We start from the raw sequence: 16,238 nt of genomic DNA on the forward strand, positions 1-16,238 counted from the left end.
GCATCCAAGAAATCTGTGGAGAGCCCATTACATTCGCATAGCCTAGTGGTTAGTACCAAAAGCCGCACGTGCATGAAACAGACAGAAACGGGACTGCAAAGCATGCTGACAGTTCTACCTCAGTGCCCAAATGTGGCAAAGTGTTGGGTTTTGTTCCTCTAGAAAGCTATTATGTTCACACAGCACTATTCAAAATTAACCTCAGGAGGTCAGAACAACAGTTCTCGAAAACGTTATCAATGTATTTCTTCACACAGAAGAGGTACAAACTTCTGCTCACCCATAGCCACTAAGAGCAAACCTGTAACATAACTACACACAGTTCTGTTGTCTTAAAATATACAACATACTTGTTAATTGCTGATTTTCAGAAACAACTGGAATTTCAAAAGGTGCCCTTTTTTTCCCCCCCAAGGAGTCCAGCAGGACCTTGATTCCCATGTAAGTGTAATACACAATGGAGCCCTCAATAATTATTCAGGAATTTTAAATCACAAAACGTTAACTCTGGAGTTTTGAATACACCAACCCCAAAGCAGGCAGAGAAACAGCATGGTCCACACATGATCCAGAGTGCAAGATGAATTACAAGCAGATTAGTGGACAGTGAAGTCAAGAGAAGAAACTGATGAACAGAAACTGCTTTCCAAGAGCTTGTCCAAGACTCTCAAGAAGTTTGTTCCTAATATCCTGCTGTCTCCTGGCATCCACAGCCACTGCCTCAGGGACAGAGTTTTCACTGTGTGAAAGGGGAAAAAGTTTGGAGAAATGGTGTTTTTTTCTGGGGAACTGAGAATGCCTTCTTCCCTGCTGCTCTTGTACACAGTCATCTCATGAATACCAGCCTTAAGACAGTGCAGCCATCAGTCTGTGCATCAGGTGCCTCCCTGGCCCACTTTAGCGCTGTTTTAAGAATATGCCTGGATCTCCACAAGGCTATACCTGCCTCCAACAACGAAGTATTAATCTCGGTCTTCTACACCATATAATGTGCAAATCAGTGCACACAAACAGAACTCTGTTTTGCCTGAACTTCCCCATCGTTTGTCTTGTTCCTCTACACTTCACAGAAATATGATACCTCTTCAAAGCCCTGAAGTCAGAGCTTTCCAGAATATTTATTTTCAGAAGATTTAGGCCTGCATGTGCTAAATGTAATTGCATAGTTGAGGCAAAAAAAAGGTCTTCTGATAAGTTCTGCATTTCTCCTGTGAACAGAGGATGTGTGCAGAAGAAATCAAACAAGCAGAGCACTATTAAGTTCTTCTGCTATTACAGTTGAGTACCATGAAATTCTTTTATCTTTGCAAACATGAAGTACACACGGATATATAGTTCATAGAATGAGGTAAAAAGGGCAAGTCAAGGAAACAAATGGCACTTTCTGATTTTCTTCTTTGGCATAGATATTTCTCAGCTGATGGAAACCTGGTGACTTGCAGGAAAACAACAGAATAGATATGATTAATATACATCTTTGAAACCTCAGTGTGTCAGAATATTGAAGGTCAGCCTTCCTGCCCTGCTAGCTTACAGTGGCTCCACTGATAATGCTGTATCTTAGGGAATTCAGGATGCAGTTCAGAAGTTTAGCCGCTGACGACATTTCCTAAAAGTCTCCTGGACCTGGGAAACACAGAAAAAACTGAAAAGATGGAAACAGACTTTAACTAAATATGTTTGCACTAGAAAAAGATTCTGTATAATGCACAAATTATTGATAAAAGCCTCCTCTGATACTGGGCATAAAGACATCATGCAGCTGAAAATGGTGCAGCACCTCCAAAGGCAGTGGAAAGTGTCCTTATTTAAGAATGCAAAGCAACATAGCTAAATCACAATAATCCTATGGCTCGGCTTGGAAACCTTGCCATGATGTCCTGAATGAATGCCTATTACTTTTAGGTTCTTTGATTTACACTTGGATTTCTTATTGATGTCAAGTCACCTTCCACAGGAAGAACTAGCTTTATGGGAAACAGGTATTACAAAAAAAGGTATTAAAAAGTTGTTGCTGTCAGCACAGAGCCGCTCACAACAGACTGCTGAAAAGGGCTCTGAAGGTCTGAAACTCTAGCTTTCTAGTTAGCAATAAAATTTCCTTAACTCAAGATGCCACAGGAATGCTGGAATGAATTGAAAGTCCTCTGAGAGGCTGATGATGTTTCACGTCCTAAGACTAAATGCCACCTCTCAACATCAAAACTTAATTTTCTTTCAGTTATGTATTTTAACTGTCTTTCAAAAAGGCCAAGTTTTTTAATAGCTTCAGAACTGTCTCTCTTATACAAAGCCTGAATTGATTTACCTCAGTTATTTACTCAAGAATGCCATTAGCAAAATTATTATAACCATCTTGTCAGCATTTTTTGCAACGCTTTTCTGAAAAGCTATCCTTTTTAAGACATGTTTTCTAAAGATTTCTTCCTTCTTATGCAAAGGATTTCTTACCCCTCAAAAATATTTCTCTCCAGTGAATATGTACTGCGAGGGAATCCTCCCCCTGGCAAGGGCCCACACCATTGTGTACAGAGAGGAGTGAAACATGAAAGAATTCAGAGGAATCTAACCCAACAGTGACATTGTATCAAGTTATGGCAAGAGTGAGAAGCACCTTCACTTATAAACAGTAGTTCACAGGTAAATACATCAATCACAGCTCACATTAGCCTTTATGTATAAGATATAAGTGGATATATAGAAAAATATATCCATACCTTATATTCCTAGAAAAGAAGTAACACAGAACTCCTTACAGTACATTGCTGAACAGCTTCAAAATCAGATCTTCATGCTTAAAATTGGGCATGGGACAATGCTTAGGGTAGTAATTCATTAATTCATGTGATTCGTATGTGCTTGATTCCATTGCTTTTTCCAATTGTCTCCTTATCAGTTGTCCTTTTCTTCCAGAAAATCGGCCCTTAATAAGTTGGAAGGCAACTGTGTGTATATCTATCTACCTACCTATCGATCTATCTGTCCATCTCTTTTACACTGAATAATTACATCACTCGTGAGTATACGTTCAGACTCACATCTCTATTTCCTCTTACTGTACTGGTATTTCTTAAGTTGTAATTTGGGAATTCATGCTTTCTCCTACATCCTCAGTTTTTCGGCATTGCAGCAACTAGGAAAACTGCTAGAGAAAATCCTCACCATTGCTTGTAAAATTCTTATGGATCCTTTTGACAAGACATTCTTTTTAGTTACAGCTGAATTAAAAAATAATTATTAGCCCATGGAAGTTAGTTCCCTGACGTGATGCAGGGTAGCTCATAGAAGTGCACTGGAATATTTAAGTTGTTGTATGGACTAACAAAGAGTTGCTTGTTTAGGCTTAAATATCAAGCACACCATTAAAATGCTGACATGGACTCAACAGTTTTGTGTCTCTGTCTTGACAAATCTGTCATCCCTTCTGTTCATTATTCTCTCATTTCTTGTAGACTTTGTATTCTCAAGTCACAGCTCTGTGCTGTCTGGCATTCAGTGTTGCTGCACCTGAGAGCTCAAATGCCACCTTGGCAAACCCCTTAAATCTGGACAAGGCACATTACTGCAGAACCACTTACAACGCTAAATGAAATGTGTATTCTGTGGGGCTCTGCAGTGAATCTTTTCATTAAACACCGGAACTGCAGACAATTTTCTTCTCTACAAGTCAGTCAGACTCTGCCAGGCCTACCAGGATATACTTTGCTGCATTCTCTCCACATATCTTCTTCTTCAGGATGAAATGATGTTTTTGCATCCTGTGTAAAAGATGCGTGAAAAACACCATGTTTTCCTTCCTCGAGACAAGATTTTCTTTCCTGAAAGTCAGTGCATTACTGCCTGAGCTAGGTGATCCTCTCCTCCTTTTCAGTACAAATTATCTTCCTTGTAGGCAGTATCTCAAGCAGGAGAGCACAAAAAAGGCAGCTCCCTGCAGCCAGTCTTGCAAAGCCCATAATTTATAGGATTGCCACAGGCCACATCTAAATTTTAATTCTAATCTTTATTTCTAATTCAACTTTCACACCTCAGTCAGTCCATCTGCCTACCGGTTTTCTTCATTAAGCCTTTTTCTGAGAGAAGCAAGACTTCAAACACTAGATTAAACTGAAGGTGCTGCCTTCAATTTTTAAGACAAAGACTATCTGATCTTCTTCTGGACTCTAGGACATTTCCAGCTGCCTGCTGGATAGCATTTCAGCCTTGCTGTCAGATATCTCAAAAATATTATCCAGTCACACTAAGGCTTGTTCTTCCAGAGCTGAGACAGATCTGTCTGCTTGATTTGTTTGTAACACGTCACCACAACAGTCCTTCTTATTCCACTCCCAACATTCAAAGTCTGCAACTCTGCCAAGAGGAGCATTGCTCATTCAGGTGTGTCCTGCTACTCTGTAGCTCAGCATTTCAGATCAGAGGACCACCTCGGTATGGCTGTCCTCCAAGTGCAGCTTGGGGCATCTTCTTCTGACTATTAAGCAACAAGATGACATTGCCAGTCACCTGGAGTTGAACCTGTGTCAAACACCAGGAGTGAAACAGTTTCCATTGTGTGGCTTCCTTGAGGTGCACCAGTCTGAAAGACTCCACAGCTGCCCTCTCCCTCTGCTGATCCGGAGCCCTGATTTTCCTGGGTCTCTGAGAAACAAGTTGCCACGTGCTGGTCAAGGCTATCACCATCTATATGGACTTGCTAGAAAGGCTGTGAGGGCATGGATAGCTCAGATGCAAGTACAGTGGTGCTTTTAAAATTATCTGATAGCAACTATGCAGGTACATGGATGCCTGTGTCTTTGGGGTCAGTGCATCCTAAAGAAACTATCGCCATTTTCTCTAAATACTATTATAAAAGAAAACCAAGTAGACATGGACTCATTTGCACTTATATTTTCAGTGGTTTTTCTCTCTTTTTTTCTCTTCAGTGCAGGCCTCAATACTGCATACAGTCCTTTCTTAAAAGTAAAGCCAACAGTTTTGAAAACCTGGAAGTAGATGAGAACTACGAACATCTCAAAACTTCATGTAACTGGGTAAGAGTATGCCCACCCATAAATCACCACATTGGATTGTAGAGCTGGAAGGAATACTGAAAAATCTATTACCTAAATTGCTAACAGGGTATTGAATAGCACTGGAACCAGGATGACTCTAATCAATAAGCCCTTCCATTCTGACAATGAATTGCTGAAAACTAGCCTTATAAAACATTTCTTATTACTTCTGATTACTCTTGTTAGCTGCATTTCATTGTGTGCCTTGGTCTTTCTCATAAAGTCCTTAAGTGCCTGTGCTACACTACTGGGAATCTTAGTAACCTGCTACAGTTTCTACTTCCTAAGGACTTCATTCTCCTGTTGGGGTTGTTCTCTTACTTACTGTACTTCCATTCTTTTCTCCTCAGTGAGGTAAGTTCGCAATTAGAAATGCTTTTTTTGAAATCTACCACTATTATGTTGTTATTTCTCGTTCTCATTACAGAAACATTGTATTGTATACGATATTGTATACAATAACGTATCTTAGATTCCTCTTGCCAACATTACTCTCTCTGGACACCCTCAATGACCTTCTCTTCTTTGTTTACAAAGGAAAGAGTCCTCTAGCTACCTCCTTCACCTTAAACATCAAAACCTTACCAATGCACTTAAAAACTTGCTGGATAATGTCTCCTGCCGTACTGCTTTCCAGGCAGGTGTTGGTGATCTGGGTCTCAGAACAAGCCCACACATTGCTGTTACACAAACACTGCACTTTTTCCTGTTTACCCTTGACTGTATTTCCTGAACAAGCTATGCTCTTTCATATAAAACATGTAAATTATTCCATCAGCTATCTCTTATATGAATTAATTCCAAGTTTGGTCACATAAAAGAACTGTATCCTTATCTTAACTTCTGTATCTTCTGAATTTTTATACAATTGCCTAAGTTTTTTGAGCACGGGCCTACTTTTTCTCTTCCTTTGGCTAAAAATCCCCTCCAAATGAAACTGTAAAGAAACTTCTGCCTTCCCAGTTGGCAGACAACAATACAAATCACTACGGATCAGCATTTAAGATTCTAGGAAAGGGAGATAGCACAAGCAACCTAAGCCTCAATTTGAGATCAACAAGCCCTAATATCATAAGTAGTTCTCTACTCCAATAGAGAAGGATGGGTTTTCATCTATTCAATTCAAAGCAATGGTATGGATATCAAAAGAAGATATGCTGGCTTCTTTCTGAAAAAGTATGCTGGATTCTTCTAAAAAAGGTCAACTTGTTAAAAAAAACCCAAACAACCAACCCCACCCCACCCCTGTTTCTACATCTTCTCTACTGCAAAGTGGAAAGTCTCTTCCAGATAATTTAAAAAGAAAACTATGAACCTGTTGTTTGTTTGTTTGTTTTTTTTAAGTGACATAAATTTTCAGTAATTTCACGGACTTTTCCATGTGACTTCCTGACGTAATAGAAAACTTATTGATCTCTTCACAAACTGTAGAACTGAAAATGAGATTTGCCTCTATTAAAAAAAAAACACAAAACAAAACAAAAAACCAAACCTCATAGAAAACACTCATCTGGTCTTCCCACAAAATCCACTTTCACGTATGCTGTATAGATGTAGAAACAGATTAAGTATCATTCAAAACACCACCACACTTCACATTCTATGCCCTATGTTGGCATTTCTGATCTCGGGAGCAGAAAATATTTCCTCAAATGATTCTATTAGTTCATGTTTCATTACTGAATTATTTGTTGGCTTTGACCCTAACATGCTCATTTGGAAACTCAGCTCTCTTCCTTACCCAGCATTAAAGCATCAACGTGATATATTTCCTACCCCTACACTGCTTCCAAGTGAATTCTGCACAGCCATCATTGTCTGCATTTTAATGTTAGCTGGTTTTGGGTGGGTGACACATCCACATTTTATTTAGAAAGGACTTAAATTCTGCAAAAGCAGGACTAGATTCCAACTCTCTTAAGTCCTACGAGAAGCACAATTTTAACACTAACTTTATGCGGTCCTTTAGGGTAGTTTCTGACGGACAAGCATTTCCACTTTGGTGCCCATGAAGACAACCTTAACTTCCAGTAAGAACTGATGTTGGGAGATGAGAGGAGAGAGCCTTTCCCAAAAGAAGGGGCTGTCCTTCTGGCCTACACTATGCCATCTGCTTCCAGAAAGCAGTAGCAACAATAAAACACTGCTTTCTTCTGTTACTAGATACCCAGGGACATGTTTGGCAGACTGTTTCTTTCCATGGGAGGTGAACTGTGCTGGCTAAACCAAGAGATCTGTCCTGTAGCCCAAGCAGGGTGCTGGTGCCTCTCAGGGGATGGAGTCCTCTCCTGTGCTCTGCAGGCTTTATCAACCAAAGGGCTTCAGTGCATTTCTGACTGATGTGGATACAGATTTCACCAGGCAGGGATTACAGAGGTTTGCATTGCTTAACAGACCACAACCACAGCTATAGCATCTTTTCACTGGGAGTGAACTTAAACACAGGTGAAAATGGTATAGAAATAGGGTAAATTATCTCAGAACCTCAAGAGAGAAGAAAGTGTTTTCCTTAGCTGGATGTTTCCTCCATTTCCCTGTCACAGGCATACAAGACTTGCTTTCTAAAGTATTTGTTCTTGCTTTCAGAGAAACTGGATGGAAACACAGTGGATGGACTTTTTTTCCAGCCCCAGGTGATCTGCTCAGACCACTCCTCAGACCTGCCAGAACTGTCTGCTTAGACTCTAGATGCAGCAACCAAAGTAGAAGGGACCTCAAATATACTGCCATTTGGCATCCATCTTGACAGTTATTGCTCCTTTTGTCTGACCCTTGCCATGGTCTACCCTGTGCTATACCCTTTGCCACTGGGCCTGCCCCAGCTTTCCAGAATGCAAAGGCGAAAACTAGATATGGTCCAGGAAATATCTGCCATTTGCACCCTCAGTACTTCATGAAAAGCTAGCAAACAATTTGGCAAACACTTTCCTTCATTCAGTTCCACCCACACCCCTGAGCTACAGCCTAGTGACAAGCCATTCTGGTTATAAAAATTTTTCTAACTCTCAAGTCTGCATTAATGTTACTAATATTCACATATTCTACAATGTAAAATATTCATCAAAGTATTGGAAGTGTTTAAGTATTTATTACTCATTTTTCCTAGGGCCTTGTATGAGCACCTGGAGAAATGACTGAAGAAGCCAGCTTCATAAAATTGATTGCATGCATGAGGACAGATCCAACATTGCTGTTCATTAGCTTTATTAATGTTAAGCACTTTTACTACCCTATTACCTTGCTTGATAACTCATGCTTGCAAAAAAAACCAGATGAGAAAACACAGATTTCTCTAAAGCATGAGCACAGTGAAACATTCAATACAATGTTATAAGCAAAGACAAAAAACACTTGGGAACCTAACCTAGTTTTAAAGCTGGGCAGGTGGAAAGCAAGGGGGGGGTTTGCTGCACATGTTCTGCCATGAAATGCTGAAAGAGAAAGCAGTTTAAAGCAGTGTGGGCTGAGTAGCTTGGGGGCTGGATCCAGCCCTTGAAACACTTAAACCTGGCCTCCTGACCTAAGCAAGACTTGCCTTAGAGAAAGCCAAGAACAGCATATATTATCCGGCCAGCCAAAACTGCTGCCTTCTACTGCTTGCTCCCCATTTGCCAGAGCAAGCTGTGTGACGTGCAATGCACTCTGCCTTCTCAAAAAGCATGGCTGAGCCACAGCCAATGTACTGCGTGCTGCTGTGCAAGGTGGGCCTTCAGCTTCCTCCTTCTCAGCTTCACCAGAGACAAGAGAGCCTGCGTGCTGCAGTGCCTGCTCTACACCGCATCTTTGACTCATACACATCTCAGGCTGTGCCCAGGAGCTGCATGTGCAGCACAGTTGAGCCAGACAGATCAGCACATCCAACACCCAGAAATGAGTTAGAAGACCCTTCTCTAACTGTTTACAGAAAAAGTGCAGGGCCTAAAAAGTTCCTAGGATTTTTCTCACTGATGCTGTTCAGTGTTTTCCATGATTTCCTTTCAGTTTTCCATGCCTTATTGAGGCCTTATGATACCAATACAAGATGACAGCATCCACAGCACCATTAACATCCATTAGCAAGCTGAGTGAGAAGCAACTGACCCAAACCTGTGTGCCACACAAGTTGGACCACAAAAAAAAAAAAAAAGGGGTATTTAAGATCAGTAACTGTATTTTTGAATAAAGCTGCTCATTCTATGAACAAAAGGCAATGATTGCTCCATTACTCAAAATGACTTCTCAGAGTAGCAAGCTATCACAATCTACCACAAACCTCATGCCTTTTTAGTTTCTCATGCAGCTGCTTACACCATGTGGCTTTTTATCAGATGTCTGGATGTAATAAATGCAGCAATGTTTTCAGTTCTTAAGTATATGACCCCTACCCCTGTTACGACTAACTCCTAACACTTGGAAGTATTCAAGGTCAGGCTGGACAAGGCTTTGAACAACCTGGTCTACTGCAAGTTGTCCCTGCCCATGGCAGGGGGGTTGGATTAAACGATCCTTAAATTTCCCTTCTGATCCAAACCATTTTCTAATTCTTCCTCAGCAATACACATGATTTTCTTTCAAAGGCACATTCCTGTTGTGTAAAACTGCATCATCATCTTTCCCAGAGCACAGATTTCTTTTTTGGGTCATAGGTGTGTATAATTGCTTTATTTCTCTTTATAGATTTCAGTTTAACTGACCGGTTTCTGCTTTGTTCATAATAGTCCAACTCAGGAGTACTTAATGATCTAATGGACAAGCATACTTATGTTCTGATTAGACTAATCCTAACAAATTAATATGAATTTTAAAAAAATACTAAACTAGGCAGAAAACTGAGCAAGGATGCAGAATGACAGTAAAAATAATATTGTGACTTCCACAATAATTTGTAAAATTCCTTCTGCATATAGTTTGCCAGAAGTCCCAACAGCTACCATATTTTCTGGAATACTAACGTGTTAGAATTCTTAAGTCAATGTGCTGAAAGTATATAAATGGACACAACTACCACAGATAGATGACTACACAGAATAAAAGAAATGAGACATGAACCATTCCACTACCAAAATCTAATGATTTTGAAATCAGTCTGGAGTAAATGTATGACTGAAACAAATTACTTGCAGTATATTAAGAAACTAAACAAATTAAAATATCAATGAATACCCAACTTTGGGCTCAGATATTTTAATAAGAGCAAAAAGAATTGCTTTTTTTGAAATCATCTATTGTGATCTTAAGTAATTTCTTTCTGGGCTGTCTTACTAAACCATTTCATTTGCACATCTGCCTTTAACTTCATTACAATCAGATTTACTGCACCGCATATCACCCAGCTAGCAACCCTGAACTGATCCCTATTTGCATCATTATTTTGTGTAACTTCATACTTACTTTGTATGCCTGTCTATTAAATCATAGTAAACTTTCTGCAATATTTTTTTAAACTCCTGCTTTTAACTGAATTTCTGGGAAAAAAGCTCTTCCATTGAACAAATTCACCACCACTGAGAAACAAGCAATAAACAAAACACAAGCTAAGTAAAACACAAGCTAAGTAAAATCTTGGTGTGTAAATAACGGTATCTCCCTTTGTGTTTTAAATGTCCATTTATTATTATAGATAATTTGTGCTTGCTTTCTCTCTTCCAAGCATTTGTGCTGTTCTCCAACTACTGAGTATCACGGGATTTTTCTTCTGAGCATTCAAAAATAAAATTCCTCCTCAGACTCATTTTAGCTCATTTCTCCTTTAATGACAATTCTTGTTACTTCACTTTTCATACACCCACACGACTTTTTGAAAGACTTTCAAATCTTGTAGAGTACTGATTCTGCTGAACAAAATATCCACTGCTGTTTGACAGGCTGTGTAATCACTGCAAACTCCACAAAAGCACTCCCATCTCACCAACAGGTTAATTTTTCAGTCCAGCAGGATAAGAATTTTTCTTGCTTTTCTTAATTTTTTTCTGGGCAGAATGATAACCATTCTCCAGAGAGCTTCTCTTTCACTTGATGGCAATTATACTGTTTGAACTTTCAGTGTAGTTACTAAATTACTGCTCCCTTAGCAGACCAACTGGTAGCAGAGAGAGAAAATGCTAATTAATTAATTAATCAATCATTAGGTAACATCTAGGGTTTGTGTATGCTGCGAGATGAAGAACCCTTTCCATAAGGATTCCCTGTGGGAATCTGAACAGGATTTATAAATATAGATGTACTGAGCCTCGCTGGAATGGAGTTAACTTTCTTCACAGCAGCCCCTATGGTGTGGTATGGATTTGTCACTTAAACAGTGTTGATAACACACTCATGTTTTGGTTACTACTGAAGAGTGTTTGTACAGCCTCAAGGACTTCTCTTTTTCCTCCTCTGTCCCCCTCCCAGCAAAACAGGCTGAGGTGGGCAAGAAGTTGGGAGGGGACACAGCTGAACACTGGGTACTCTATGCCATATGTCATCATGCTCAGCAATAAAAACGGGTGGAGGAAGAAAAGGGTGGGTTTTTTGGCTTCCAAGGTGGCTGTTCAGAGCCTGGCTGGGCATTGGTCTGTCTGTGGGAGGTGGTGAACGATTTCCTTTGCTTCACTTGTTTTTTCTCCCTCTTTCCTTCACATACTAAACTGTATTTATCTCAACCCACACGTTTTCTTGCTTTTGCTCTTCCTGTTCTCTCTCTTATCCCACTGGGAGTGGGGCAGAGTGGGTGAGTGTGCATTTGTGTGGGTGCTTAGCTGCTGGCTATGGTCAACTCACCACACTGTATACCCCTATAAGTATACTCTGTAAAAAGGAACATGTGTAGCGTAACATTGATTTCTAAAGCATTTTAGGCTATGTCAACTGCAGCATCAGCCACTATGCAGTGAAGACTTCCTTCCAACAGTTCATGACAGTTCTCAAGAAGCTGCTGTCCAGCTCAAAACTGCTCTGGCATAGCTTCATCTAGATTCCTAGCACCTCCAAAAGTCATCCTGTAATGGAACAAAAATGCTATACCTACTACAGAGGTTACTCAGCTTAAAAGACAGACAGCATTTGCAGCGCCTGAATAAGACAGGAATAAGGCAGAATTTTAGATCTCATATCTATTTATTTCTGCTTTTATTTTTCCTAGATGGCACATAGTAAAACTTTTTTTTGTTTGTTTGTTTTACCCAAAGCAAGAAAAAAAGCTTATTTGGTTCTTTTAGACAGCCATAATATGTACAGGTAAGAATTTTGGCTTTGTAAAGCATAATTACGTTTTAGATGACCATAATATCATATAGGGGTGTCAAATGTTTCAAATACTGCAGGCGCACAGCAGCTAAATAACAGGTAGATAGAAATGCACCTGAAAGGGTAACCAGCTAGTGGAAGAGCAACACTTGTAGAAAACTTAACATTTGCACAAATGAACAGCTTATGCTTAATAAAGAAGAGTAAATAACTGGCATTTAGCAGGGTTTTTGGCCACTGAAATAATCAGTGACTCTATCTCAAAGGAAAGGAAGATGATGGAGAGGACACTGAGGAAATGCATCAAACATGCCTACAACCTGTGAGTCTTTCAATCCCTTTGCAGTGTGATGAGGACAAACATGGTCTGGCTAATGAAAAGAACATGAGTCTTTCAGTATGGTATGCTTCAAAGCCTTATGCTCCAGATTACTTAAAATTATGTCATGGGCTGGAGTCAAAGATTGTGGCATCTATACTGCTGGCAGAACATTTATGATTTATCAGTGGGTTCTAGTTCTCCAGCATCAGCCAATCCCTCTTTTTCTGCCCTGTATTCTATGTATACACTGCACAGTGCTGCTCTAGTGTGTTAAGCAGATGCTGTATTTTGCACCAGAAGAACTATGTTTTAGATGCTGTTGTTTGTCATTTGCACTCAATAGAAATTTCTAAGCTCTCTGGTTACCTCTGAGATTCAGCTCTTCACCCTGATCCTGCTGCATGCCTAGAAATTTTTCTTTTCTCACAAGAACCAGTGAGAGAGTTTTGCTGTCTAGCCAACCTTTTTTTTTTTAATATTGAAGCAAAGAGGAGAGGGATAAAGCGCCTAAATCTGTGAAATGCCATGGTGTTTCTAGAATATGTGCCACACAGATGTGCTATCAATAATCAAGAGTTTTCAGATACAAGTTTTTATATTCAGGTTCTTAAAATCATCTTTACATTCCTAAACAACAGCTAAGAAAAAGAATGAGAACAGTAGTTAAAATAGTAGTTATTATCTGTACTGCACTCAACTGTGTCAACTAAAAAGCTACTGTTCTCAGGCTGTGTATATACACACCAGCAAATACATTTTAGTGAAACATTCCTTCTGTGGGGACACTGGTACAGCATATGGTAAAATCAGGCACTTGATGAGAAATAAAAGTGAGAAAAAAGGTAAAACAATTTTCCCTTTGCAACATGTATCATGTAAATTAAACCCCTAGTTAATCAGATAAATAATTAGCCTTTGTAGAATTTAGTTTTCAAAGGCCAGCCAGGGTCTTTCTCTTAATTTTTAGTTATCTCTGAACAGATACAAACTTGGCACATGTACTGGCTTTCAGATTCAACTACTAAAAAACTGTTGCTAGTACCCTGGCCATTCTGCATTATTTTAGTTCAGGTATATCTTTGTATATAAACTGAAGGATAGTGACACTGTAGTCAAAACAACAGAAAGCAAATCAGAAGACAGGCTCTGCTAGAGACTTCATCTCCTTCTCTTTGTAAAATGGAGATGTTAATTTTTTCATTCTGTAAGCAAGTTTCAGGTCTTGGTAACAGGCTGCAAACTGCTTTGAATCCTTTGGACACCAATTTAAGTGAAAGCTGTTCTCTCTCTCTGAAAAAGACAATCTATGCATTTGATCAGTGACCTCTACACTACTGTCTCTGGACAAATCATTTCCCTTTAAGGTGCTTTGTTGCTTTCACATATTTTGGTGATGGTTTTATTTGATGGCTATATATTTACTACTTTCAAACTGTAATCCATTGTCTCAGAAATACACCTTGCATGTACAGAAAACAGCTAAAAGAGGCAAAAAAGCCAGCCTAAATTTCGGTCCATTTTGTGTACAGCATGCCAACAATATAAAGTTCATCTTCATAGCTTCTACAAGTCCTCTGACAATCCAGACCCCCAAAAGGAGGAGAGAAAGTGGCAACAGAGAAAAGAATACCAAGCTACTTTTTAAAAAGTCAAACCAAGGTACTTACAACTCAGCAAAACAAAATTCTTTTCAATGATCTGTTATGCAACATAAAGTAACACTGTGTTTCACTTGAACATTTCTATGGAAAGTCCTAATGCTTGAATGAAAAATTATACAACGTGGAATGTGAGTTCACAGAAGATGCTATCGAAAGAAATAAAGGTTTATTTGTCGTAATGTTATATTTCACTCTGACATGCTCTCATATCTTACGGAAAATACCCAGTCCTCTTAGCCTGGTTTGTTCTATGAACAGCAACAAACCAACAGTGAGCAGCCACCTGTGCTTTGACAGTCTTTCTGAGAATAGATATATGTGATTTGTACCAGGGGCCATATGTACTTCAGCACTCGGTGACCTATTGTGAAACCTGCTGCAATATGTGGTCTCTGTCTCTAAACAAGAGCATCCTTCTTGAACTGTGTTGTTGCGTTTGTTCAATCTTTACCACAGACTGTCATCAGCTGCAGCTGCTTCCCATATAGACCCAATGCACATCTAAATTTCTGTTACCTGTAGCACTGTATTCCCCCAGAATCCTGTATGAACACGTAAGGGCTAAACAGCACAATGCACCGAACTATGTGCTATAAACCATACAACCTGTCACAGCTGAGGAATGGTTAAACAAACAGGAGTGTTTTGCATAAATCTGAAAGAAATACATTCCCTGATTGATGAATGAAAAACAATTGCTGCTTGCAGGGAACAGCCAGGTACTTGCTAAAAGTCGTAAAAGCTACTTTGGATCACATGGCATGTTGAGGCCTACTTCTGCTTCAGGAGGGCAAAAGAGACATAAAGACAAATTATAACTTGAAGGCACTAATATATGTAATCTGTGTTAAAAAAAGTCTGTAATTTTTTTTTTTCTTCTCAATTTAAGGAGGGGAACCAACCAAACTTGGCTAATCAGCCTTCTGTTATGCTAATGACATCAGTATTAGAAAATGCTTAGTAAGCACAGCTCAGTAAAAATGTATTTGACAGCTATCCTAAAGGCAGCTGCTACTAGATTAGAACTTGGTATGAATATAGATCTCAAGTATTACCTTTTCAGTAAGCACTTTCAGTTCTCAAGACCAGAAAGGAGCAAAACCCAAAAAAGCCAAGGCAGAAAAAGACTATAAAGCAAGAGAGGAAAAGGGGAAAGCAACTTAATCTGACATCCAGTGTGTGGCTTCCTACAGCATCACATTCTTACTTAATACCAGTAGCATTTGTCTACTGCAATTACCCTTGCTGTCACTTACATTTTTCTAATTCACAGTCAGGATCCAGAAGCTTAGTTATTCAGTTTTATAATTTAGAGCAGTGGGCCAAGTTTTACATTTGGCAGACATACCTGCTGCATTAGAGTAAAACAAGATGCTAATGAACCTGGGATGTAATACATTAATGGATTGCTTTTTTTCTGCTTCCATCCCTCTCTCCGACACCTTGTAGCCACTACTATCATTAACACAACACTATATAGCAGTAAAGCAATACAAGCAAGCAGAGATATTGGAGTTAATAAGCAACTGGATTCTACCTTTTCACTTCAGTTTTTTCCAGAGAGTTTTTTCCCTAACAGGTCACATAGCAATTTTTAACTAATTTGTTCCCCTCCTTCTCCTCTGCTCTCACGCAGAGCAGAAAGTAGCTATTGAGTGTAAAGAGAAGGTAACTTTACAAGAGCTCAGGAGCTGGAAGGACCCCAGCAGCAGAGGGGAAGATCAGCAGCAGTCAGTTACAAAAGGAGTCCCATTTTACTCTTTCCTCTGGGGCCTCTGCCAGCCACGTTGCACACGCCTTGCTGCAACATGCTCATGCAGGATAACACTCTTGGCGCAGATCTTCATGTGTAGTAAAATGTATGTCAGCCTCAAAGGGATTATAATAATTTACATGAACTCTAAAACCTACTTTTTGTCTAAACATGTGTAGCAGGATAGGAAGAATGTCTGAATCTAAAGGTCTATAAACTCCACCTATAAAAACAAGTCTGTGGCAGAA

At 39.5% G+C, this 16,238-nt stretch overlaps 1 protein-coding gene across 6 annotated transcripts in view; it reads right to left on the reverse strand.

Moving 5' to 3' along the window:
* Positions 1-16,238, reverse strand: part of BANK1 (B cell scaffold protein with ankyrin repeats 1) — a 167,069-nt gene that overhangs the window by 29,986 nt on the left and 120,845 nt on the right. The window lies entirely within an intron of this gene.

This window comes from Falco peregrinus, chromosome 2 (genome assembly GCF_023634155.1).
Source record: "Falco peregrinus isolate bFalPer1 chromosome 2, bFalPer1.pri, whole genome shotgun sequence".
Classification (NCBI taxonomy): domain Eukaryota; kingdom Metazoa; phylum Chordata; class Aves; order Falconiformes; family Falconidae; genus Falco; species Falco peregrinus.